The sequence below is a fragment of the Scyliorhinus canicula genome, chromosome 14 (assembly GCF_902713615.1).
Source record: "Scyliorhinus canicula chromosome 14, sScyCan1.1, whole genome shotgun sequence".
NCBI lineage: Eukaryota > Metazoa > Chordata > Chondrichthyes > Carcharhiniformes > Scyliorhinidae > Scyliorhinus > Scyliorhinus canicula.
Window position 1 is genome coordinate 26,704,700 of NC_052159.1, and position 25,111 is coordinate 26,729,810.

Sequence of the window (25,111 nt, forward strand, 5' to 3'; positions counted from 1 at the left end):
AGTATATAATAATAATCTTTGTCACAAGTAGGCTCACATTAACACTGCAATGAAGTTACTGTGAAAATCCCCTAGTCATCACACTCTGGCTCCTGTTCGGGTATACCGAGGGAGAGTTCAGAATGTTCAATTCATCTAACAGCTGTCTTTCGGGACTTGTGGGAGTAAACCGGAGCACCCAGAGGAAACCCACGCACACAGGGAGAACGTGCAGACTCCGCACAAATGGTGACCCAAGCCGGGAATCGAACCTGGGATCCTGATGCTGTGAAACAACAGTGCTAACCACTGTGCTACCATGCCACCCCAGGTGACAGCTCTGGGACTTTGACATTAAACCTAAGACAGCAGAAGAAAAAGAAAAAAAATAATCACACTTCAGCGACTTTGTTTGAATAGTGAGATTCTCACAATTTGACATTTCCACTAAATCTTCAATGGTGGCAACATGCCTGTTGACAACTGACACTTTTCCGTGCATTTCATAGCACAAAATGCAATTGTGCAGATCAAAATAGAGATGACCTATAATTTCAATGTTGGGCAGATTTCACAGTTCAAGTGGATGCAGTTCAGATATTTCACTCACACTATTACAGTTCCCAAAATCCAAGTGAAATTATTGATTGTATGCTACAGAAGGTTAACATCTGCAAACCAATTCCAATAAGATTATGTTCTGTGACAATCACAAATTGTGAGACAGGAATGTAAGGGAATGTGTTACTAAAAGCCATGTTTATCTTTTGCGCAACAACTGCACAGAGGCAGACCATTTCCAGGCAATTTTTGAGTTTCCTGAAGGAGTTCAAAAACTCAAGAGGTTATTACAGTCCACCTGTACACACCACATTGTCAGAAGCTTACATCAGAAAAAGTAGGCCCATGTTTAATGCTGGCCCACAGTCACACAAGATTAGGTTCCAGACGACCCTGACCCCCTTTACTACACTCAGAATTTAAAGTAACTTTTTCACTATTTTACATACCTCAGAACTATAGACATTTTTCAAAGTTTCCAACCTTCCCAGATTTTCCTCATAATTATAACCATCACCGACCCTGCCCCCTCCCAACAATGGGCTTTTCTAGCACTTTAATGTCTTTTTAACTAGAATTGGATACAATATTCAAGATGGTTTTCATATCTACCCATACAGGCAGACAAAGTGGAGAGAATTCATTTTCAGATTAGCCTAGATTGCACATGCGAATGAGTATAATCCATTAATAGATTACCTACAAACCATAATTAGGTATTTTAGTTTGAGCTGGAAGACATCTATTTTCTAATTAACCTAATTTTGAATTGAAATAAGGTAAAGTTATCCCAATCTATTGCCAAGTTCTCTGATGGCTGAATGCCCTGTTTTCAGGATAAGTCGTAGAATTTGAACACAGTTTGAATTGTTGACTAAAAACAATTAAAATATTTGCATTCCAAGGCTATTTTCCTCTCTTCAGGTGCCCTGGCCAACTTTCTTCCCAAATAATGTTCCAAAAAATAGATTAATTATCATTCATCGGTATTTGAGGTCTTGGTGTATGCAAAGGCTATTGCATTGACAGGCTGATGAGCGGACGATAATGAGTGTGTGTTAAGTCTCTGTCCTACAGCAAAGCCTGGTCTCCGGTTGTCTCGGATTTCCCTGCCACTGTGCCAAGACCTCGCTCCGCTGGGACTGTGTGGTGGTTGGTGTGCAGTGGCCACCCCACGTTAAAAGAATCCACGCGCAGGACAGCACAGTGGCACATTGTTTCAGCACTGCTGCCTCTCGGTGCCAAGGACCCGGATTCGATCCTGGCCCCGGGTGACTCTCTGTGCAGAGTTTACACAATCCCCACTTGTCCGCATGGGTCTCAACCCCGCAGCCCAAAGATGTGCAGGATAGGTGGATTGGCCACGCTAAATAACCCCTTAATTGGGGAGAAAAGAATTGGGTACTTTAAATATTAAAAGAAAGAATCCACACGCAGGCATCTTCCACCCCAACCTACTCCACCCACCCAATGAATTTCAGGACCTGAAACATCAAGCACTTCATGGACTAACCCAACATACCTGAAAGTTGCACCGCCATCATAGCCTGGGGCCACAACATTGACAAACATTGACATTGCTGCTCTGAGCGAGACACAACTGGCAGAGGATAGCCAGCTTAAAGAACAAGATGGTGGATACACTTTTTCTGGAAAGGCAAACCAGAACAATGCATTGTCTATGGGTAGGCTTCGCCGTCAAAAACAAATTAGTCCGATGTCTCAACTAAGCCCCTTGCGGGGTGAGCGAATAACCCCTGACCCTATGGCCATCCTGACCCATAAATGACACATCACAGCCGTCAGGACCTACGCTCTAACCTTAGATGCAACGGATGAGACAAAAGTGGTATTCTACTCAAGCCATTTGCTTGCCTGTATCCCACAGGGAGACAAGTTGATTCTCCTCGGTGACTTCAATGCCAGAGTTGGGAAGGACGCAAACCTTTGCAAATGTGTGTTACGCAGGGATAACGTGGGGAAAACAATGTCAAAGTCCTCCTCCTGACAAATGTTTAGAACATGACATTGTCATAAATACCCTGTTCACCCTCTTCTGCCAGAATGATAAGCGGAAGACCTCATGGCAACACCTCCAGCTCCAAGCACTAGCACCTAATAGGCAAGGGACCGCTAAGATGTCCGTATCACCCGCACCACGACCGGAAGCGATGACTGCTGGACTGACCACCGATTAATCCGATCTACTAGCTCCATATCCCTGGCCCTAAACCAGCACATGCAGGAGGAATTCTGCTGCAGGAGACTCAATGTCGCTGGACTCAAAGACTCCGAGAAGAGAGAGCTACTCAGTCAGCTCCTCACAGCTAACCTGGTGACAACCAAGTCAGAGCCACATAACACCCACAGCACCTAGTCTGCCTTAAAAGTCACATTAGCAGCACCTGAGATGAGATACTCAGGCTCTCGACCAGGAAACACCAAGACTGGTTCAACGAGAACGATCAGGAGATCCAGGATTGCCTTGAATGCAAGCGCAAGGCTTTCCTGAACTGGCAGCTCCACCAAAACTTCAGTGAGAAGAAACAAGCCTACAGGCAACAAAAGCAGAAGTGCAACAAAGAACATGCGACCTAAAAAACAGATGGTGGATGGAAAGAGCTCAGAAACTCATCAGCAACTCACCGACAACCACGACGTACACAGCTTCTTCAGCACAATCAAAACCTTCTACAGTCCGAGCACCCAAGGACACACCCCACCGAGAGGCGCTCAAAGACAGAGAGGCAGTCAATGCCTAGAGGACCACCTCAACCTTCAACAGCCTTCAACACAAGCGCTCTCTACACCATCCCACAACATGCTACCTACCACCATCTGAGTGTAACCCCAGCTCGCCATTAAGTCGGGAAAGCCATTCAACAGTTGAAGAACAAAAGGCGTCTGGCCAGATGGAATCCCTGCAGAAGTACCAAAATGCAGCGGAGAAGGGCAGCATGGCGGTGCAGTGGTTAGTCCTGCTGCCTCACAGCGCCGAGGACTCAGGTTCAATCCCAGCCTGGGTCACTGTCCGTGTGGTGTTTGCACATTCTCCCAGTGTTTGCGTGGGTCTCACCCCCATACCTTAAAGGATGTGCATATTAGGTGGATTGGCCACACAAAATTGCCCCTTAATTGAAAAAAAAATAATTGGGTACTCTAAATTTATATTTAAAAAATAATGGAAAATGCAGCAGATTCCTGACAAGAATCCACAACCTCATCACCCTTGTCTGGAAGGATGGGAGCAAGCCGAATCATCTCAGACGTCTTAATTGTGACAATCTTCAAAAAAAAGGAGACAGATCCGACTGCAGAAATTCTACTCTCCGCCATGGGAAAGGAATACTCCTCAATCGCATCCTCCTAGTGACTGAAGAGCTCCTCTGAGTATCTTCCGTCCATCAAGAGGCTCAGTGGACATGATCTCCAGCACATGACAAATCCAGGAAAAGTTCAGGGGGCAGCATCAGCCTTTGTACACAGCCTTCTTCAATCTTGCAAAGGCCTTCGCCTCTGTCAACTGTGAGGGATTGTGGAGCATCCTCCTCAAGTTCGGCTGCTCGCAGAAATTAGTCTCCGTTCTCCGTATGCTCCGTGATGGCATGAAAGCAGTGATCCTCACCAACAAAACAACTGGGGTCAAACAGGACTGCTTCATCACATCAACTCTCTTATCCATCTTCCTCGCAGCAACACTCCACCCGCTGGAGTGGAGCTAACCTACCGGACAAGCGGGAAGCAGTTCAACCTCTGGCACCTCCAGGCCAGAACAAAGACCGACTAAACCTCTCGTCATCGAGCTGCAGTACACAGACGACACCTACGTACACACACATTCAGAGGCCAAGCCACAAACCATCGTTGACCAAGCCACAAACCATCGTCGACACATTCATCGAGGCATGTGGAAAGAATAGGTCTCAGGCTAAACATCTGAAAACATAGGTTCTCTACCAGCCCACTACTGCCACAGAAAACTACCCCCCAACTATCAAGATCCACCGTGAGCCCGTGGACAATGTGAATCATTCCCCATACCTTGGGAGCTTCCTCTCGGTGAGAGCAGACATTGATGATAAATTTCAACATCGTCTCCAATAAGCAAGTGCAGTCTTCGGGTGCCTGAGGAACAGAGTGTTCGAAGACCAAGACCTCAAACCCAGCACCAAGCTCATGGCATACAGAGCAGCCGTGGCCCTCACCCTCCTGTCTGCATCAGAAACATGGGCAACGCACAGCAGACACTTCAAATCCTTGGTATCACCAATGTTGCTTCCGCATAATCATACAAATCCAATTAGTCTCCGTTCTCCGTATGCTCCGTGATGGCATGAAAGCAGTGATCCTCACCAACAAAACAACTGGGGTCAAACAGGACTGCTTCATCACATCAACTCTCTTATCCATCTTCCTCGCAGCAACACTCCACCCGCTGGAGTGGAGCTAACCTACCGGACAAGCGGGAAACAGTTCAACCTCTGGCACCTCCAGGCCAGAACAAAGACCGACTAAACCTCTCGTCATCGAGCTGCAGTACACAGACGACACCTACGTACACACACATTCAGAGGCCAAGCCACAAACCATCGTTGACCAAGCCACAAACCATTGTCGACACATTCATCGAGGCATGTGGAAAGAATAGGTCTCAGGCTAAACATCTGAAAACATAGGTTCTCTACCAGCCCACTACTGCCACAGAAAACTACCCCCCAACTATCAAGATCCACCGTGAGCCCGTGGACAATGTGAATCATTCCCCATACCTTGGGAGCTTCCTCTCGGTGAGAGCAGACATTGATGATAAATTTCAACATCGTCTCCAATAAGCAAGTGCAGTCTTCGGGTGCCTGAGGAACAGAGTGTTCGAAGACCAAGACCTCAAACCCAGCACCAAGCTCATGGCATACAGAGCAGCCGTGGCCCTCACCCTCCTGTCTGCATCAGAAACATGGGCAACGCACAGCAGACACTTCAAATCCTTGGTATCACCAATGTTGCTTCCGCATAATCATACAAATCCACTGGCAGGATAGGCGTTCCGGCCTGAGCGTCGATTGACAAGCCGCATTTGCCTGCATGCTCGACACAAACTCCCAAAACATGTGCTCTGCAATAGCAAGCATCACTAGGAGGGCAGAGGAAATGCAGCAAGGACACTCCGAAAGCCTCACTAAATAAATGCAACACCCTCATTGACACGTGGGAATGGCTTGCCTTAGAACGCCCCAAATTGAGAAAAAGCATCCATGAAAGTGCCAATCATCGGAAGCGCCATAGTGCGGAACACACGGAGGCCAAGTGGAAACAGCGGAAGGACCCAGCTCATCAAGCACCATTGCCAAACCTGTGACAGAGTCTGCACATGCAGGATTAGACTACTCGGCCACTGCAGAGGTACTGTCCAAGAGAAAGACTGCATTTGCTTATACAACAGCAATCCCTGCAATTCTAAATAATCTGTGATTTAATGAGGAGCCTTGGAAAATCTTGGTGATAAATCTTTGATGCAAATTCTCTTTTTACTTTCCAATCTGTGACCGAGCTCCTGGAAATTTTTAACTGATCAGAAAAGTACTGTTAGCCCTTTTCAAATCAACCGGACAAACAGAAACGCTTTACAGCAATTACTCATAACTAACTATAACGGCCATCATATCCAGGTTAATTGTACAGTTGTCATCCATACCAACAGCTTCAGTGGGCCATGGAAGCAGAATCATCATAGAATTGGTAGAGTGCAGGAGACATCCGACCCATTGTATCGACACCAACTCTCTCAAGGAACCACCCCCCCACCGTCTCCCTGTAACTGCACATTCTCCCTTTTTTAAAACTCCTTGATTGAACTGGCTTCAACCACTCAAACAGAGCATTTCAGATTTTAACCACTCATTATAAGAAAAGTTTTGCGTCATGTTGTCTCTGCTTCTTTTGCCAATTATTTTAAATCTGTACCCTTTCATTCACGATCCTTTCATGAGTGGTGTTACGAAGAGGTGTTTCTTTTATTAAAAAATTATATAATTTCTAATACTTCTTTTTCGAGCTGCATTTTAATAAGCTATCCCATTAAGACAATAGAGGTGTGGATCGCCAGCTACAATATACAATCTCATATTCCACCCATATTCGGATTAAAATGAACAGACTCAAATTGCTGGGGACTACAAATGATCCCATCTCCTGTTGGCTTTTACACTACAGTATTACTCTTCACCAAGTTTCTAAGGTAAGAAATCCATGCAGTCACGGGAAGAATATGAAAACTCGACACAGATAATGACCCAGGGCCGGGATCGAACCCGGGTCCCCAGTGCCGTGAGGCAGCAGTGCTAACCACTGTGCCACCATGCCGCTCCTGAATCCCAACTATTAACTTAGTACTGTCTATCTCTTCCAGTATTCTATGCATCTTGGTATTATTCTTTGATATTACCCCTGGTTCACGCACCACTGCCAAGTCAGTTTAATTCCTCCCCAGTAGCACTAGCAAATCACTTTGCCAGGAACTCCCGTCTTTGCTCTAATTAGGTGCAACTAGCCCAACGTGTACAAGTCCCATCTCCCTCAGAGCCTGTCTCAGTCACAAGAATCTAAAGCCGCCCCTCCTGCCAGCCACACAGCTTTATCCTCCTATTCCTCATTTGCACATGGTTCTGAGTGTAAATACAAAGATTCACTGCTGAATCTTTTCCAAAACCCAGAGCTCAAGCTGCGGTAATTGATGTCACTTCCTACATAAACGGTTATCCAGGACATGGGTAGCATCCTGAAGTTCCCACGTCGTACAGAATGTGCACTTGAGCTTGGAGCAGCCTCGCCACTTCTCTATGAGTTAATAATCTTGCTACTGCTGAAATCCTACAAATACTAATAAACATTACTGCTATTAATAAACTCTGCTAATACTTGATACACCTTCCTGGCGATAATAGGCCTAATGTAAAAATACAAGTCACCGGATACTAACTTTTGACATTCATGCCCAATAATCTCAAAAATATGAAATGAAAATGAAAATCGCTTATTGTCACAAGTAGGCTTCAAATGAAGTTACTGTGAAAAGCCCCTGGTCGCCACATTCCGGCCCCTGTTCGGGGAGGCTGTTACGGGAATCGAACCGTGCTGCTGGCCTGCTTGGTCTGCTTTCAAAGCCAGCGATTTTAGCCCTGTGCTAAACAGCCCCCATGTTTCCAGGGCTTATTAATTTGTACCGCACCTATTCGCCATGTCAGCCAAGTCTCACTGTATAGATGAAAGCTCAACAGTCAAAAACTGACACACACAAGAACCATCATAAAAACTTTTTTTACAAGCTTTGCAGCATGACTCAGCAACACAGACATCTGCAACAAGATACAGAATCATTCTCCTTTTCAAAAGGAGCTATTCAGATTCGGACAAAATATACTGTTTCCAAGGGCACATTGTAGTCATGTAAAATGGCCGCCTGCAAAGGACCATGGGAATTGTGGTCAATTTGGGACAGACTGGTATACAGCCTCTGTGTATTGTGCAAAGAAACCAGACTTTTTAAAAAAAATAATTTTCATTCATATTTTTCAACAACAAATTTTCTCCCAACAGTAAAGTAAACAAGGTGTGGAACTAAACAGAAAAAAGAATTCTCCCCCCCCCCCAGTACAAAGCGATAAATTAATAACTTAATAATACAAAAAAGAAGAAAATAGCAAACACACCATTGCAAAAACAAACCCCCTTAACAAACGCCAACCCCCCCCCCCCCCCCCAACACGGGTTGCTGCTGAGATTGACCACCCTCTAACCCTCCGCCAGAAAATCGAGAAAGGGCTGCCACCGCCGGAAGAACCCTTGTACCGACCTCCTCAGGGCAAACTTGACCTTCTCCAGCCTGATGAAGCCGGCCATGTCGTTAATCCAGGCCTCCGGGCTCGGGGGCTTTGCGTCCCTCCACTGTAAGAGAATCCTACGCCGGGCTACTAGAGACGCAACGGCCAGGGTATCGGCCTCTCTCGCCTCCTGCACTCCCGGCTCTGATGCTACCCCAAAGATCGCGAGCCCCCAGCCCGGCTCCACTCTGGACCTGATAACCTTGGACAAAGTCCCCGCCACCCCCTTCCAAAACCCCTCCAACGCCGGACATGCCCAGAACATGCGGGCGTGGTTCACCGGGCCTCCCGAATACCTCCCACACCTGTCCTCGCCCCCAAAGAACCTGCTCATCCTGGCCCCCATCATGTGCCAGGGGGTGCTGCTCCCTCTGCAGCACCCCATCAGGTGCTGCTCCCTCTGCAGCACCTTCAGCTGAATTAAGCTGAGCCATGCGCAAGAGGACGAGTTCACTAGGGGGTGGCAAAGGGCGGGCATCAGCAAATTGAGGGACCTGTTTATTGGTGGGAGGTTTGCGGGCCTGGGGGAACTGGAAGATAAATTTGGCCTTCCCCAAGGGAACATGTTCAGATACTTGCAGGTAAAGGCGTTTGCTAGGCGACAGGTAGAGGGATTCCCTCTGCTGCCGTCGCGGGGGACGATGGACAGAGTGCTTTCGGGGCTGTGGGTCGGAGAGGGGAAGGTGTCTGACATCTATAAGGTAATGCAGGAGGTGGAGGAGTCGTCAGTGGAGGAGCTGAAGGCTAAATGGGAGGAGGAACTTGGGGAGCAGATAGAGGACGGGACTTGGGCGGATGCCTTGGAGAGAGTCAACTCTTCCTCCTCATGTGCGAGGCTTAGTCTCATCCAATTTAAGGTGCTGCACCGGGCCCACATGTCCGGGACTAGGATGAGTAGGTTCTTTGGGGGTGAGGACAGGTGCACCAGATGTTCGGGGAGTCCAGTGAACCACGCCCATATGTTCTGGGCATGCCCAGCACTGGAAGAATTCTGGAAGGGGGTGGCGGGGACGGTGTCGAAGGTGGTTGGATCCAGGGTCAAACCAGGGTGGGGACTCGCGATTTTTGGAGTTGCGGTAGAGCCGGGAGTGCAGGAGGCGAAAGAGGCCGGTGTCCTGGCCTTTGCGTCCCTAGTAGCCCGACGAAGGATTCTGCTACAGTGGAAGGATGCAAGGCCCCCAAGTGTGGAGACCTGGATCAGTGACATGGCGGGATTTATAAAATTGGAAAGGGTCAAATTTGCCCGGAGAGGATCAATACAAGGGTTCTATAAACGATGGCAGCCTTTTCTGGACTTCCTGGCTCAAACATAGGTAACTTGGTCAATAGCAGCAGCAACCTGGGGGGGGGGGGGGGGGGGGGGGGGGGGTTCCTTATTGTAGTGTCTATTCTGTAACTTTATATTGTGTTAATTTGCGTTGTTAAAATGCTGTGTTGTTCATGGAGGTGGGGCGAATGTTTATGATTGATAATATTATTGTTATTTTGGATATTTTACTATGGTGCGTTATTGTTGTATAAATTCAAAATTTTTCAATAAAAATTATTTTTTTTAAAAAGAGGACGAGTTCACCCTCCCCAGGGCATCCGCCCATGTCCCATCGTCGATCACTTCCCCTAGCTCCTCCTCCCACTTCGCTTTCAGCTCTTCCACCGAGGGCTCCTCCTCTTCCTGCATCATCTGATAGATTGCCGAGATCCTACCCTCACCGACCCACGTCCCCGAGAGCACCCTATCCTGCACCCCCCTAGGCGGAAGCAGCAGGAAATCCGCCACCTGCCGCTTAACAAACGCCCTGATCAGCATATACCTGAAAGCATTCCCAGGGGGGAGGCCCCACTTCCCCTCCAACTCCTCTAAAGTCGCAAACTTCCCATCGAGGAAAGGTCCCCCAGCAGCCTGATGCCTGCCCTATGCCAACTCAAAAACCCACCATCTATTCTCCCTGGTGAAAACCGGTGATTGCCCCGTATCGGGACACACACGTAGGCCTTCACTTCCCCCCCATGCCGGCTCCACTGCCCCCATATTTTGAGGGACGCCACCACTACCGGACTCGTGGAATATCTTGCGGCGGGGGGGGGGGGGGGGGGGGGGGGGCGTCACCAATGCCTCCTAAATCGTACCCACAAAGGACGCCACCTCCAACCTCTTCCAAAGCGAAGCCGAGCAGTATCTCTGGCAGCAGCGCACCCCTCCCCGATGAACTTAATGCATTCTATGCTCGGTAACCAACAATCCGCTGTCGAGTGCCCCAGCAGCCCATAATTCACCCATACCCACCATCACAGTTTCCGAAGTCAGATCGGCCTTCCTGAAAGTGAACCCACGGAAGGCGATGGGCCCGGACGGGTTCCCTGGTCGTGCACTCAGAGCCTGTGCATACCAGCTGGCAGAGGTATTCACAGACATCTTTAACCTATCCCTAATCCACTCCGAGGTCCCCACCTGCTTCAAGAAGACCACCATCATACCGGTACCAAAGAAGAACCAGGCAACATGCCTCAATGACTACCGCCCGGTGGCCCTGACGTCAGTTGTAATGAAGTGCTTCGAGAGGCTGATCATGAAGCGCATCACCTCCATACTCCCGGAACGCCTTGACCCACTTCAATTCGCATACCGTCGCAACCGGTCCACATCAGGCGCCATTTCCCTGGCCCTACACTCATCCCTAGAGCATCTCGAAAACAAGGACTCCTACATCAGACTCCTATTTATTGACTACAGCTCCGCCTTCAACACCATAATCCCAGCCAAGCTCATATCAAAGCTCCAAAACCTAGGACTTGGCTCTCCACTCTGCAACTGGATCCTTGACTTTCTGACTAACAGACCACAGTCAGTAAGAATGAACACCTCCTCCACAATAGTCCTCAATACCGGTGCCCCGCAAGGCTGCGTACTTAGCCCCCTACTCTACTCCCTGTACACACACGTCTGTGTGGCAAAACTTGGTTCCAACTCCATCTACAAGTTTGCTGACGATACGACCATAGTGGGCCGGATCTCGAATAACGATGAGTCCGAATACAGGAGGGAGATAGAGAACCTAGTGGAGTGGTGTAACGACAACAATCTCTCCCTCAATGCCAGCAAAACTAAAGAGCTGGTCATCGACTTCAGGAAGCAAAGTACTGTAAACACCCCTGTCAGCATCAACGGAGCCGAGGTGGAGATGGTGAGCAGTTTCAAATTCCTAGGGGTGCACATCACCAAAAATCTATCCTGGTCCACTCACGTCGACGCTATCACCAAGAAAGCACAACAGCGCCTATACTTCCTCAGGAAACTAAGGAAATTCGGCATGTCCACATTAACCCTTACCAACTTTTACAGATGCACTATAGAGAGCATCCTATCGGGCTGCATCACAGCCTGGTATGGCAACTGCTCGGCCCAGGACCGCAAGGAACTTCAGAGAGTCGTGAATACCGCCCAGTCCATCACACGAACCTGCCTCCTATCCATTGATTCCATCTACACCTCCCGCTGCCGGGGGAAAGCGGGCAGCATAATCAAGGATCCCTCCCACCCGGTTTACTCATTTTTCCAACTTCTTCCATCGGGCAGGAGATTCAGAAGTCTGAGAACACGCACGAACAGACTCAAAAACAGCTTCTTCCCCACTGTCACCAGACTCCTAAATGACCCTCTTATTGACTGACCTCATTAACACTACACCCTGTATGTTTCAACTGATGCCAATGCTTATGTAGTTACATTGTATATCTTGTATTGCCCTATTATGTATTCTCATGTATTTTCTTGAATTCTGTTTAATTCCCTTTTCTTCCATGTACTGAATGATCTGTTGAGCTGCTTGCAGAAAAATACTTTTCACTGTACCACGGTACACGTGACAATAAACAAATCCAATCCAATCCAATCCATGCGGCACCCTCACCCTCCATCACCCACCTGCGAATCATTGCCACATTCGCAGCCCAGTAATATCCACACAGGTTGGGCAATGCCAAGCCGCCTACCTCCCTTCTTCGCTCCAGGAATACCCTCCTCACTCTCGGGGTCTTCCGCGCCCACACGAACCCCAGAATACTCTTGTTAACCCTCTTAAAAAAAGCTTTCGGAATCAATATGGGGAGGCACTGGAAAATAAACGAAAACTGACTGGGCCCTACCCGCCAAAGAGAGTGGCAGCACGTCCCACCTCCTGAACTCCTCCTCCATCTGTTCCACCAGCCTCGAAAAGTTTAGCCTATGCAGGGCCCCCCAGCTCCTAGCTATCTGGACCCCAAGATACCTAAAGCTCCTCTCCGCCCTCTTCAACTGGAGCTCTCCCATCTCCCTCTCCTGGTCCCCCAGGTGCACCACAAACAGCTCACTCTTCCCCACGTTGAGCTTGTAGCCTGAAAAGGCCCCAAACTCCCCAAGTATCTTCAACACCTCTGGCAAAACACCCCCCCCCCCCCCCCCCCCCGGATCCGCAATGTACAACAGTAAATCATCTGCGTACAGCGACAACCGGTGCTCCTCCCCCCCCCCCCCCCCCCCCCCCCCCCCCCCCCCGCACAGTCCCCCTCCAGTTCTTTGAATCCCTCAGCGCCATGGCCAAGGGCTCAATCGCTAATGCGAAGAGCAGGGGAGACAAGGGGCACCCCTGCCTCATCCCCCGGGAAAGCCGAAAGTCCTCTGACCTCCTCCCATTCGTCACCACACTCGCTACCGGGGAGCTGTACAGCAACCGCACCCAGCTGATGAATCCCTCACCAAACCCAAACCTTCTCAGCACTTCCCACAGGTAGCTCCACTCCACCCTGTGAAAAGCTTTCTCCGCATCCATCAATGCTACTATTTCCGCTTCCCCGGTCGCCGACGCCATCATCATAACATTAAGAAGCCGCCGTACATTGACATTCAGCTGCCTCCCCTTCACAAACCCTGTTTGGTCCTCATGGATAACCATCGGAACCACATCTTCCACCCTTCTTGACAGCACCTTAGCCAACAACTTTTCATCCACGTTGAGGAGCGAAATCGGCCTGTAAGACCCACACTGGAGGGGGTCCTTATCCCGCTTCAGGATCAGTGAGATTATTGCTCTAGACATCGTCGGGGGCAAAGCCCCCCCCTTCCCTCGCCTCATTCAGGGTCCCCACAAGCAGCGGGCCCAGCAGATCTGAAAACTTCTTATAAAACTCCACCGGGAACCCGTCAGGTCCCGGTGCTTTCCCCGTCTGCATGCTCACGAGCGCCTCCATCAGCTCCTCCAACTCGATTGGGGCCTCCTGATCCTCCACCCGCTCATCCTCTACTCTTCGGAACTCCAGCCTATCCAGAAAGTGGTCCATCCCGCCTACTTCCCTAGGGGGCACCGCCCAGTACAGCCCCTCGTAAAAGGATCTGAACACCCCATTAATGTCCCTGCCACCCCGCACCAAGTTCCCTCCTGCATCTGTGACTCCCCCTATCTCTCTCGCTGCCTCCCGCTTCCGGAGCTGGTGGGCCAGCATCTGACTCGCCTTCTCCCCATACTCTTATACCGCCCCCTGCGCCCTCCTCCACTGCGCCTCCGCCTTCCGGGTGGTCAGTATATCAAACTCCGCTTGGAGACTGCGACGCTTCCTCAAAAGCCCCTCCTCCGGGACATCCGCATACCTCCTGTCTACCCTTACCATTTCTTCCACCAGCCTCTCCCTCTCTACCCTCTCCCCTCTCTCCCTGTGCGCCCGAATGGATATCAGCTCCCCTCTAACCACTGCCTTCAACGCTTCCCAAACCACCCCAACTTGCAGCTCCCCGTTATCGTTGGCTTCCAGATACCCCTCTGATAATACTAAATTTTGCAGTCCGGAGGTAATCAGCAGTCGAACACCAGATAACTTCAAAGAGCCGTTTATTTACCACGGGGCTGTAGCTGAGTTACAGCAAGTGAAAAAGCAAAATTCTCTTAGTTACAGTTGACTATATATTCTTACAAAACCCATCAAGCCTTTCAATCATTAGTCATACAATTACCTCATTACACCCCTTCTTAATGTAATTATTTCTTCCCATCATTAGTAATAGTTAGTTCACATGTTTCATAGTATAGTCTTTATCGACAGTCCTGAGGAGTGTAGTTCTCACAAACAGTTAGACTCCCACGGATAGTTCACAGGCTTTCCAGACAGCCAAGGCTGTGATAACGCCTTCTCACTGAAGAGATTCATTTTAAAATGCACGTACACATTTTGCACAAAATTGACATTCCATTTCCCATCAAGCTCTGATTTTTAACTTGACCAAACTCTCATTCCATTTCCCATCAAGCTCTGATCTCAACTCGAGCCAAACTCTCATTCCCCCCTTTTATCATTTCATGATAGCTTCTAATCCATAGCCACTTGCCTCAGTCTTTCCCATTCTATCTGCACTTCTATCATTTTACTCCTTCCCTCTCCATCATCTTTCTCATCCATTAGGCTTTCTTCATGTTGCTGTATTAACTGTTGAGGAATTACTGCTGCACTGACACTTTTACACAAGCGTTTCATTAGGAAGCTAAACATGATTATTACAAGTATTACAACTCCCAGGACCACTAATCCATGCACCAGGTAAGACCCCCCATGATCTGCCCAGATACGTGTTTACATGTAATTCCCTTTTCTGCCTTTCGTTTGCGTAACGCCTTGTCCTTTGAAGGGTTGATGTTTGATCCCTTTCACTTTCCTATCTATAAGGGTTGTTCTGCACTAACACACAAAATTGACATTCCATTTCCCATCAAGCTCTGATTTTTAACTTGACCAAACTCTCATTCCATTTCCCATCAAGCTCTAATCTCAATTTGAGCCAAACTCTCACCTCTATACCCCCACGGACCCGCCCACATACTTCCTCCTCTGCCAGAAGCCCCACATCTAACCTCCACAGCGGGCGCTGATCCTTCCCCTCCCCCAGCTCCAGGTCCACCGAATACGGAGCATGGTCAGCTATGGCTATCGCCGGATACTCCGCCCCCACCACTCTCGGGATTAGCGCCCTGCTGAGAACAAAAAAGTTGATCCGGGAATAAGCCTTGTGGACATGGGAGAAAAAGGAGAACTCTCTACCCCCAGGCTTCAAACACCTCCAAGGGTCTACCCCTCCCATCTGATCCATGAACCCCCTCAGCACCAAGGCCGCCGCCGGCCTCTTACCCGTCCTAGACTTCGAACGATCCAGAGCCGGGTCCAACACAGTATTAAAGTCCCCTCCCAAGATCAAACCCCCCGCCTCCAGGTCCGGGATCCGGCTCAACATTCGCCGCATGAAGCCCGCATCGTCCCAGTTGGGGGCGTACACATTGACCAAAACCACCCGCTCCCCCTGAAGTCTACCACTCACCATTACGTATCTACCTGCACTGCCCGCTACCACATTCGACGCAACAAACAACAAGCTCTTGCCAACTAAGATCGCCACCCCTCGATTCTTCGCATCAAGCCCCGAGTGAAACACCTGCCCCACCCAGCCTCTTCTCATCCTCACCTGATCCGCCACCTTAAGGTGCGTCTCCTGGAGCATAGCCACGCCCGCTCCCAGCCCCTTCAGGTGTGCCAAGACCCGGGACCACTTCACCGGTCCATTCAGCCCCCTCACGTTCCATGTGACCAGCCGAATCTGGGGGATCTTCCCCCTCCCTCTGCGCCGGTCAGCCATAGCTCTCACTCGGCTCACCATGTGCCCGGAGAACCCCCCAGGCCCGTTCCCCACGGTGGCAGACCTCCCCCCCCCCCCCCCCCCCCCCCCACCAGCCTCCCCCTTCACCAGCCGTTCCCCTACGGCCCCTGCAGCAGCAACCCGGTACCCCGCCCCATCCCAAGCTAGGGCCCCCCCTAGCTGCGTAACCCCTACCATTGTACTTCCGCAAGTCAGCCGACTGCTGCTGACCCCAGCTGCTCCCGCCACCCCGACGACCCCCCCCCCCGATGCAACACAACCACCATTTCTCTCCCCCCCCCCCCCCCCCCCCCCCAGTGGCAGCCCCGCCCCCTGCTCCTCCAGCGCGGGAAGAAAGCCCACGCTTCCATCCCAAACCCCGCCCCCCCGACCCAACACACGGGAAAAAGGCGGGCACATGACCCAGCGGGACCACGAACAGCTCCCCAACCCTCCACCAGTGAAAAAATGAAAAAGCACCCCAATAAATAAATAACAGCCCCAAAAAGCGAAAAAGCAGAACAGCAAAAAGGCAACATCAAACACAGCCAATAAAAATGAAAGGATACCAAGGAGGACAGAGCCTCCAGACTGTGTACATCATTCCCCAGCCCCCCAGGCCTCAGTTCGTGTCCAACGTCTCTGCCTGGACAAAGGCCCAGGCCTCCTCCGGAGAATCGAAGTGGAGCTGGCGGTCCTTGTAAGTGACCCAGAGGCGACCCGGCTGTAGCAGGCCAAACTTCACCCCCTTCCTGTGAAGCACTCCCTTTGCCCGATTGAAACCAGCCCTTCTCTTCGCTACCTCCACGCTCCAGTCCTGATAGATCCTGATCTCTACATTCTCCCACTTGCTGCTCCTTTCCTTCTTCGCCCATCTCAGCACACACTCACGGTCAACGAAGCGGTGAAAACGGACCAGCACCGCCCTAGGCGGCTCGTTCGGCCCAGGCCTCCTCGCGCCCATTGAGTTCAGCATTACAACCACGTAGGCCCCCAAATCCAAACCTTCTGGGAGGCCCAGAATCCATAGGTTCTTCAGACGGGAGCAGTTCTCCATCTTCTGCATCCTTGCCAGCCATTTCTTGTGAAGCGCCTCATGCGACTCCACCTTCACTGCCAGGCCCAGGAGTTCGTCCTCGCTCTCCAAGGCCTTTTGCTGTAGCTCTCGGATCTCCACACCCTGAGCCGTCTGAGTCGCCATGAGCTAGTCCAGCGAGGCCTTAAATGGTTCCAAGATCTCAGCCTTCAGCTCTCTGAAGCAGCGATGGAGCAGCTCCTGCGCCCACTGCTGCCACGCTGCCGGTTCCCCGCCCGCCACCATCTTGTTTTTCCTGCCTCGCACCTTTCTCTGCTCCAAAGCCGATTTTTTGACCGCTCCGCTCCTGGTCCAGTCCATCCACCAGCAGATAAGCACAGTGGATGTGTTCCCACCCGGGGAAAAGTTCAACCAGCACCGCTGCGAGCCCTTAAAAGAGCCCGAAAGACCAACAATAGCGGGAGCTACCGAAAGTGCGGCTTAGCTCCGCATCACCGCAACCGGAAGTCCCAAAGAAACCAGACTTTGCTGAAACTTGCATCTATTGAGAATCAATTACCATTTTCCCCAAGACAATAGCATTTGCATTAAGGACCATCAACGACAGCAGACTAACTGGCGCCACCCCCCTTATTTGGAAAGGCCTACATGCCTGGGACAATGATAGCTAGAACCCGCCCAGCCATCGAGATATCCGCCCCCTAATTGGCCGAGATCAATGAGGGTGATTGAAAACCCTATCAATCCATTGGACCTGGAGTAAGGACCGCACAAAAGGGCGCGAAAGAGACGAAGGATAAAAAAAAATCCTGCGCACTAGAGATCGGTCTCTTTTGGGACTGGCCTATGCGCGACCAACTGTAGCAGAACAACCAAGTTCAAGGACCCGTGACCATTTCCTGAAGGACGAGCCCAGCTGAGACGAACACAACAACTTCCAACCAACCACGTGGACCCGGATAAAGGCCTTATCTCGCACAGTGCCGGTCACTCGAAGTTAAGGTCATCTTAGTTGTTAGGTGTAGTTTAGTACGGAGCCGCGTGAATTATTGCATAGAGATACAAGTCTTGTGTTATTAATAAACTGTGTTTTTGAGCTAACATACTGGCTGTGTGGTCATTTGGTCAATATAAGAAACAGCTTGTGATTTACGTAAAGGGTAAAAAGGCAACAACACTAAGTGCATTCATTTACAAGTTACGTTGATTTACAAACAATCATTTTGCACCATCACTGCAATGTTACAAAGTCAAGGTATAAAGTTATGTAATACAAAAGATGTCACAGATTAAAATAACCGTGTTCATAAAAATCTAGACCAGGAACATGTTCGGAAAAACAAACAATGCACAGCCACAATATCCAGAACAGTGATACTCTAGCATGGTACACTTTGCGTCCTAGCTCGTGTAGGCCTGTTACATGCCAAATTTCATTTCAGTGCAACTCAAAAAATCAAAAGGGTAACAAACATTCGAAACAAAATTTCAAAAATAATCTTCTAATGGAAACTATATGCAACTGAGGTAATTTTTGAGTTTTCAATTTAAAGGCATTTTTTTTAAATCAGATTTGTGGAATGGTTTGAGATAATATGCACTTTTTATTGAAATAGCCCAACAGTTTAAAACAAATCTTCAAGATCAAGTGTTTTAAATGTAGTTACAGTAATCTGCCTTCTGCCTATCCGGATGTCAAACATACAACTTAGATATATTTCACAACAGGCGAACATCATGAGATGTACGGTGCTGCACACACACTGCACTAACCAAGTTGACACTGCAGACAAGGCACTATGTAGTAAAGCCCGTCACTATGGCAACAGATTTGCAGTCTTGCGTCCCTCATGGTACCAGATATATGTACAAAATGGAAAATATCCAAAAAAATGAGGCTAGAAAGAAATTAGAAACTCTTTTTTGTTTTAAAAAGTGCAGCACTTGGATTGGATTTGTTTATTGTCACGTGTACAGAGGTACAGTGAAAAGTATTTTCATTGATGCTCAAATGAATATACAAGGAAAATTAAATACCACATCACCACCAGTGCAAACAGCTTTCCTTCCTTTATTAGCAAAGCTTTTGAAAGAAAACAAATCTCTTATCCTTCTCTGCCTGACTGAAGTTGCCTCTTTTTTCCCCATCTAAAACCTACGTTTCGCATCATCATTGTTACTTCTGCACCCCCTCAACAAACCTTTTCTGAAAAATAGGGCACAAATATTATTTAGCAAACTAATGAGTTGCATAGGTGTCACTGCATTTTGTAATCTATGCTTCATTCTTAAAATTAAAGATCACATTTCATTTCTGCTTTAAAAGTGTATTCTCCCACTTTTAAGATGTATTTGAAGCCTCAAGCCTCTCTGTTCCTCCATTCATTTTGAAGTTCTCCGCTCAGCATGAATTTCCCCTACCCACCCTCCCTCCCTCTCAAAATGTATCACCTTAAATACTTTGAAACTAAATTTTGGCTGAGTCCATCTAGCCAATATATAGGCCGTACCTGCAATTGCTGGATTGTTTTCATTTTTAACCATTTCCCATACTAAATTTTATTATGTCCTGATACCCAAGCTCTGATATGATTATACAAATTATACTTGTGTACTTTTACTCTTGGGTAGAAAAATTACTGTTACTTCCTTTCTTTAACCAATTGATTTATGTTTTCCTCATTGTCTTCAATACGGCATGACCTCAATTTTAACAAAGCTATTTATCAAATAGCTTTTGAAAATATCTGCTGTACACAGCACCTATCATGTTTCCTTCATCACACAAATATTTCCTCAAAGGCTTCAATCAGTTGGGTCGCAGTTTCCTCACAACATTGCTGTTGATTGCAAAGCCACGACACGATTTTTTTGCATAAAGTGCACCTCGCACAGCACCCCAGCTCCCAACCAGGCAGCAACCGGTACAGGAAATAACAAACTCGAATAGATCTAACTAGACAGGCTGAAGGTGTTACCACGATCGATAAAAATGCCCGACACCTACTCAAGTTTGTTAGTTGCCTTTGTTACCAATGGGTAATGTTCTTATTAAAAAAGTTCACCGCAAGATTAAACCAACAGTCAGCCATCGTACTGTTCTTTATCCTGAGCATTAAAAAACAAGTATCTCTTTAAAACTGCTATGAGCTCAGAATCTTCCTATTCAAACATTCCCTGTTTAACTGAATAAAGCAGCTGAACATTGGAAAGCGCTCAATCCAGAAACAGACTCTGTTCTGTTTGGTTACAATGCTAATGAACATTATTGATTTACGAGAAACTCTCCTTTAATTAAAAAAGAAACAATACCCACATCACTTTCTTGAAGAAATAAGTCAATTTTACTGGCATAGTCTTGTTCAATGTGGGAGATTTTGAACATAAAACAGATGGAAGCTCTTTAATGGTAATGATGGGAGAATAGAACCACTGCATGTAGCACTGGATCAGAAAGGATACATTTTTATTTGTTTGCAAAAGGGAAAACAGACTTGTATTTGCATAGTGCGACTATTTGCCGGCTAAAGTCAACTTCACTGGAATCTCAGGTGCACAGAGCATCACAAAGCTTTTTACAGCCAAGTACTTCTGAAGTGTAGGCACTGTTGCAATGTAAGAAATACAGCAGACAATTTGCAGAAGCAAGCTCCCAAAAACAGCAATGTTATAACAACCCGGTAATCTGTTTTTGTGATGTTGAACTATGGAATGACTATTGGCCAGGACATCCGAGATAACCCCACTATTACTCTTCAAAATCGTGCCTTGGAATATTTTACATGTACCTGAGAGGACAAATAGTGCTTGGTTTACATCTCAGCTGAAAGATGGGATCTGTAATAGTGCAGCACCATCTCATTTTTTGTGCAGAAGGCTCGAGGTAAATCTGGAACCCATAAACTTTGACACAAGAGGAGAGCGTGTTACTAGTTGAACCTCACTGGCAGTAACATTTTAAATGTTATAATAATAAATGGGGTTCCAAATTTGCTACAGCTAGCAAAGAATATCTTCCAAAAGGAATGGCCAATGGATACAAAGCCTACAAATAGGGGCCCGCAAGCAACTTATTTTAACTTTTTTTTCATTCATTTGAATTTGGTCTTTTCAGTAACAATGCACCTTTGAGTTGTTGTAGTAATGAAGAATTAAACAACGAATTACATTAAATAAATTACGTTAAATAAAATCTGAGTGTTTTAAAAAAACGGACACAACCCACTAGCTGAATTTGCTGCAGGGTGATCCTCTAAGAGACAATGGAATTCCTCCCTCTTACCAGACAAGGTCCATCTAAAATTATCCAGAAATGAATTACCATCCCCGGTACAGAAAATGGGACATAATGGCCATCAAGAGATTTCCTGTGTAATACCAAGGCTGATTTCTTTGTGGATTAGTCTTCCCACTTGGAATACATAATGAATGATTTAAAAGCCTGCAAGCACACTTACAGTACCCCTACAAATAGCCACTTGGGAGGTATATATTGAAACTTGCTCTCTGACTATGGAAGTTAGCCATGTCAGCTAGGACTGCAGCTGACTTCTCTGCCAAACTACAGAATACTGGAATTGCAAAACCAAATATTACCCTGCTGAAGTGAACTCTATTCGACTTTTGAATTGCAACAGCTGCCAAGTCAGGGACTTTAGTATACTTTATATTTACTTACTCTGAACTTGCGTTTTACTATTTTCTTGCCGTCCGTGTGGAGTTTGCACATTTTCCCCGTGTCTGCGTGGATTTCACCCCCACAACCCAAAGATGAACAAGTTAGGTGGATTAGCCACACTAAATTGCCCCTTAATTGGGAAAAATTATTTAGTATTCTAAATTTAAGTAATCAACAAACTCACCATCTTTAACTCAAGGAAGCCTGGTTTAAATTGGCTCCTTTGAACATAACTATTGAATGTGGGGTAAAGGGATCCATGAAAAGCGATTATTTCTAGATTAAATTTTGTTGTGACCACCAGAGGGGGTCTGAATAAAGGTGGGACCGAGTCCATCTCATCTCATCTGGGATTGTAACAATTTGGGGTTTCCCAGGTGGACGATGACAAATGAGCGGTCTTACCCGGAACAACAACTTTGGGGAACCTCACCTTGAGTGGATCATAACAAAGTTGCTCAGGGTAGTGTCTTAGACCCAACCATCTTCGACTGTCTCATCAATGGCCTTCTGACTTTCACAAAGTCAGAAGTGAGGACATTCACTGATGATTGCACAATGTTCAGCACCATTTGTGACTCCTCAGACACTGAAGCAGTCAGTTGCCAGGTGCAGCAAGACCTGGACAATATTCAGGCTTGGGCTAATAAGCGGCAAACAACACTTGTGTCATAAAGGGGCCAGGCAATGACCATTTCCAACAGGAGAAAAGCTAACCATATCCTCCTGACATTCAATGGCATTAACATTGCTGAATTCCACACAATTATTCTCAGCGGTCACCACTGACCAGAAACTGAACTGGACCAGCCAGCCATATAAATACTTCAGTGACAAGAGCAGGTCAGAGACTGGGAATTTTGCAGAGTGTAACTCAACTCCTGATTTCTCAAAGCCTGTCCACTACCTACAAGGTGCAAGTCTGGAGTGTGACAGAATACTCTCCATTTTTCTGGAAAAATGCAGTCAGCACTCAAGAAGCTCAATACATTCCAGAACCCCAACCTCCACCGTCTGGAAGGTCAAGGGTAGCAAATGCACAGGAACATCACCACCTGTAAGGTCCTCAAGTCTCTCGCCATCCTGACTTGGAAATATAATCGCCATTCCTTCACCGTTGCTAGATCAAAATCTCCCAAATCCCTTCCTGTAGAACACCTATGGGTATTCCAACAGCATATGACTGCAGTGTTTCAAGATGGTAACACACCACCACCTTCTCATGCCACCACCTTCTCAAGAGCAATTAGGAATGGACAGAAAATGCTGACCTAGCCAGCTATGCCCACATCCCCATGAACAAATATGGGAAATGGGCAGGAAAAGTGGAATTGAAGCTGAAGATAAGCCATGATCATATTGAATGGCACAGCAGGTGTGCCAGGCTGTATTACTTTGTCAAAGGGTCATCTGGACTCGAAATATTGGCTCTTTTCTTTCCCTATAGATGCTGCCAGACCTGCTGTATTGTCTTCTTTTCACCTTTCATCCTAAGGAGCAGAAACAGGGCAGAATCTGGATAATTCTGCTTTGAACGAGTTGAGGCTCATGAAGGAAGGAGAATGTTAAGACTAGAGTCTTGAGGGCACCCAGATGTTACTGAATAATGGTCAAGGGATCCAAATGCAATGATGCTAAGTTAAAAGTAGAAAGCACAAGTGAGTCTTTGGCGATGTCACCGAGACCTGAATTCTGCATCAACCTCAACAGCAAGGATTTAATTTGCCCAATTCTGCTTGAGCTACGAGCCAGAGAAGGTGACAGAATGTTAATGTACCAATGATGGCTCCTATTTCTGGCAGCTCCACATCATTAAAAAGGTGGTCATGGGATGGAGGGAAATAATGGAAAATTAGAGCTCAGTTCCCTCAGTATTTACAGGACGTTTGGTGCAGCTCAAGTGCTTTAAAAGTTCCGAATGAAAGTTCTTTCATGTCAATCTTGGTTACAATTGTTTAATAACTAGCTTCTAAAGTTTATGTTACTGCAAGGAGCACCCACATTTGATGTTAAAAAAATGCTCCCTTTTCCACACACTTTTATCTGCCCCACTAAAAAGATGTGCTTTAAGCCTATTAGTTTAGACTCTCTTCACCTTTCACAACACAGACTGGTTCAAGAAACAATGAAACAGACATCTGGAGAGTAAGAACAGGCGGAAAGTTATAATGAATCGGTTGTTAAATCTATCCAAAGAGGGGCAGCAAAGTGATGCAGTGCTTAGCACTGTAGTCTCACGGCGCCGAGGTCCCAGGTTCGATCCCGGCTCTGGGTCACTGTCCGTGTGGAGTTTGCACATTCTCCCTGTGTTTGCTTGGGTTTCGACCCCCACAACACAAAGATATGAAAGGTACGTGGATTGAATATGCTGAATTGCCCTTTAATTGGAAAAGAATAATTGGGTACTCTAAATTTATAAAAATAAAATAAATTTTAAAAATCTAAATCTAACCAAAGAGCAGTAACTTCCTGTGTCAAATGCCTTTTCAATCATGCGAAAAAGCATTGCTTCATTTTGGAAGTAGGGTGTGAAGAATAAAAAGTTAGCCAAGGGGGAAGCATCACTAGGAATTACAAAAAAACGATCATCAGGTCACCTTGCTTTCCAGAATCACAAAGATGTCAGCCAAAGCTCGATTGGTAGCACTCTTGACCGAGTCAGATCGAGTCTGAAACAAACCCTGAACATAAAAATCTAGCTACACCGTACTGCAGTATCAAGGCACTGCTGCATTGCTAGAGGTGGCATTTTTCAATATGGCACAGTGGTTAGCACTGCCTCACGCCACTAGGAAACCAGGTTCAATTCCGACCTTGGGAGACTGTGGAGTTTGCACATTCTCCCAGTGTTGGCATGGGTCTCCTCCTGGTGCGCCAGTTTCCTCCCAGTCCCAAAATGTGCAGGTTAGTTGGATTGGCCATGTTAAATTTCCCCTTAGGGTAGCAGAGTGGGCCTAGGTAGGGTGGTCTTTCAACAGGTCGGTGGTGACTCGATGGGCTAAATGGCCTCCTTCTGTACTGTAGGGATTCTTTGACTGAGACGTCAAGCCAAGGCCCTCTTGGATCTACATAAAAGATTTAATGGCCAGCACTTTTTCAAGACAGAACAGGGAGTTACATCCAGTGTCCTGGTCAATACTTGCATTTCCATTCAATAGGACAAAAACAAAATGCCTATTCATTATTATGTGGCTGTGTGTGGGAGCTTGCTGTGCATCTTGGCTGTTGGATTACAATAGTCACTACACTTCAAAAAGTATTTCCTTGGCTGTAACTTGCTTTTGGATGGCAAGCAGCCATCATAAAAATTGGTGGAGAAAGAGCAGTAAAGA

General features: G+C 47.4%; 1 protein-coding gene across 13 annotated transcripts in view; it reads right to left on the minus strand.

Moving 5' to 3' along the window:
* The window catches only part of LOC119977492 (inositol polyphosphate-4-phosphatase type I A), a 246,016-nt gene that overhangs the window by 123,335 nt on the left and 97,570 nt on the right, over window positions 1-25,111 (minus strand). The window lies entirely within an intron of this gene.